Here is a 3,607-nt window from a genome sequence, read left to right on the forward strand (position 1 = left end):
GTAACAAAGAAGATATTACAATACCTACACTTAATCCTTTTTACCAGATTGCCCTGCATTGCTTTGGGTCTATGACTTGGAGTGAAAAGTGACTGCATGCAATTTTCAGAGGATGCAAAGTGACTGACAACAGCATATAACATCTTAAGTAAAAAGTGAAGGAGACAGTCCACCATCACGTTATCAAGACAAACAGCAATATTATTTCTTTAAAAGGAAAGAAATCCCTTTGCTAAGCAATCCTTTCACTTCACAATGCCCCCATCCCAGTGAGGATCTTTATTTCTGCCCTTCCCTCTGGCACTGCATTTTTCCTCAAGAGCAAACACCTCCCGCTGCCACCTTCCTGTCAGACATGGGGAGACGAGGGCTTTTTCGGCTGAGACGTGGCAGATGGCACCCTCAGAGATGAGGTGCCCCAGGATCCTCTCCTCGTGGTTGCCATGGCTCGTTAAAGCAGGCGATAGCAATGCCAGTGCTCGAGGACTGCCCGCATCCCTACCTTTTTTCTGCAGCAGCAGCAGCAGCAAAGGCATTTCAAAGGAATGGCCATTAATAGCAGATTTCTTGATTCACCCTGACTGGCTGTTAGGAGCCCTGAAGAATTGATACCACAGCCATGGAGACAGATCCAGAGAGCATCACATGTCCCCGGTCACTGACGTCTGTGACTTTTCCAGAAATGTCAATGCTCACAACATCTGAGAAGCAGGAAAGAAAATGTAGAAGCTCCTAACATATAAATAAAGGGAAGGAGCTTTCCTTTCCTTCCTTTACACCAGGTAAATACCTAGGTGTATAATACTGAGGTCATGTAAAAAACTACACTATTATACCATACACTACAAACATTACTTGATGTAATGTAATGTAGCTTCTTTTTAAAAAAAAAATTATGTATATATGTTCTTTTAAATATAGCATTGTATACTCAGCTTCTGAAGTGTATGTAAACATGTACCTCAACTGACCAGAACAAGCATGATAAACTACAGAACTATGTTTAACACTGTATTCGCCACATAGCTCTGACCTCTTTACTTCCGTTTAACATGCTAATTCATATTGATCTGTACTAGTTCTGTGACGACAAGCTTCACAGTTTCAAACATCTGTCTCTATGGGGAAAAAGGACCCTCAAAAATAAAAACAAAACCTAAAGTCTTCAGAAAGAATTTTTCTCCTTATTCTCAGATACATAAATAACCCTTCAAGTTGCACTGCCTTTATGCTTGGATGGTCAATATTGATCCAAAGTTTTATAGTCCTCCATTGTATCACAGACAAACACGGGGTCTTACATTCCTTCCTCTGCTCTTCCTGATATTAGATCTAACAGATCACAAAATCCCAGACCTTAAACCCTTCAACACTGCATCCCTGCACTTTTGCACTGCCTCTTAAGCAAGGCTTTGGTTTTATGGCTTTTTTCCTAGTCCTTAACTTCATCAAACAGTAAACCTAAATAATTCTATTGACTTCAGAGATCAGTTCAGGGATTCAATGTATTTCTGGATGATGGGCCAGGGAGGGGAGAGGGGGGAAGGAGAGGGGCTACAAGGGGACCTGGGAACCACAGTACTTGATACAGCAATACTGCATTAGAAAGCACCGTGAGCAGGAATTGTAAAGCTCTGGGGACCTTTTTTGCACATGTACAAGGAACGTGCTTTAAATAGAAGAAAAGCTGAATGCCAAAATGCCTAGAGGGTCAGACAGGCTCTTTGTGAACTGCCAGACAGAACGAAGACACTGGAAAAACAGTCAAGTGCCACTGTGGATCTTGCTGTCAGTTGTTAGGCAAAGAAATAATACGACCTGCACAGCAGAAAAGGCCTTGCTTCAAAACAGATACAGTAGCTCAGAGTATATATGGGTATCCGTAGACAAACCATCTCTCAGCTTGTTAACGGAGGGTTATATGTCCTGGCAGGTCTCTGGAGACTGTGTTGCACAGACCGAAAACATCTTTGTAGCAGTTTCAGCTAATAGGCCTTTCTGCTTCCTAATGGCTCCAAATATATCTTTTGTGATACAAGCCTCTTGCTTTTAGCTAGCCGAAGTTTGGCGAGTGACTTATCTTCAAAACATCAGCACAGATTATTTGTATGTGCCCAGTTCGGGAAAGCAGTCAATACAGGCTTTCTTAAATCAGAATAGGTCTGGTAAGAAGTTACATCAAGCTGCAGAAGTTCAATATCAAACTACAGAACTGATAGCTGGATCCAGTAATCATCCGAATGGTCCAATTCCCAGTGGCAACTCCCAATGCTGTTTTAGCATACTTAGCATCCTTCATACCTCATTCACAAATGACAAAAGAAGTTAACATTATTCTAAGCAACATTATTTCAGTCTCTCTGTAAGCAAAAGGATAATAACCATAATTAAAAAAAAAAAAATCCAACCATAATTAAAAAAAAAAAACACCAAAACCGAGAACAAACACCAAACCGGCTTACTTATACATAGCTCTCTATGGGAAAGGATTGAGGGGGGGAAAAAAAAAATCTCTGCACTAACTTATTTTGTAATAAATAATGGGAGCATAGGTATGTCTTTGTTCGGAATTAAAAAGCCCCAAGAAATTCTTCTCTGCTGGCATTTTGGATAACATTTTAGCCGAGTCTCCAGTCTGTCTAATTGCTATGATACTGTATGCAGCCTGCCTCAAAGCACAGAACATATGGCATCCTCAAAGGATTTGATATCATTTTTTCTTTAAAACGTGCAAGTCAGTTGGTCATTGTTACCCCTCTGTGGAATTACTCAAACAGCTGCTACCTTCCAACTAAGAGGTAAGAAAATCTTTGTCTTTTTTGTTGCTGTTAATTTCACTGACACACTTCTGTCATGTAACGAGAGTTGGTAATATGCCTATAATGCATTTTAATGTTGAATATTTGATCCATGGTGTAAACAACACTTTGTTGAAGACTGACATCTACAAAAGGATGCTTTTCATGTTGCTTGCAAAGTAGTCTGAATCATGAGGCACACATTTTAAATTGCAAGAAATTCATTTAATATCTAAACCTATATGAATAATGATACGCTGTCGATGTTCACTTCTACAGAATCACAAATGTGACACTTGAACCCACTTACAATGCATAAAAGGTATCGTCTTTAGAAGTTTTTTAAACTCTTTATCACCAAATAGATTATTTCTTTTTAAATTGTCTTTTACTTACCAAATAATGATTTGCTAAAATGTACTTTTAGCTTATGATTGGAAAGTAGAAGTGTCTAACGATACCTTTTTCATTCTACATACAGCAGGGTTATAAATTTCATAGTTTTCTGAGTTCTTATCTTCCACGGTTCACAGATCCCATCTCTCCTTGATCATCGGGGTATCTCCCCAAATTGAACCTTTTTTTTTTCCTTTCTACTCTTTCAAACTGACGAATTTTTCATTCTCTATCAGAAGATTAATGAAACAATAACTAAAGTGAGAAAAAGAACACACTACCAAAAGATACAATGATAAATGACAAAAAACCAAATCTCACAAAGTAGAGAAAAAAATAAATGGAAAAGAGAAAGGGAGATAATCAAATCATGATCATGCACCATAGGAACCATATATGAACATCACATCCTC

This window comes from Pygoscelis adeliae, unplaced genomic scaffold (assembly GCF_000699105.1).
Source record: "Pygoscelis adeliae isolate BGI_AS28 unplaced genomic scaffold, ASM69910v1 Scaffold232, whole genome shotgun sequence".
Classification (NCBI taxonomy): domain Eukaryota; kingdom Metazoa; phylum Chordata; class Aves; order Sphenisciformes; family Spheniscidae; genus Pygoscelis; species Pygoscelis adeliae.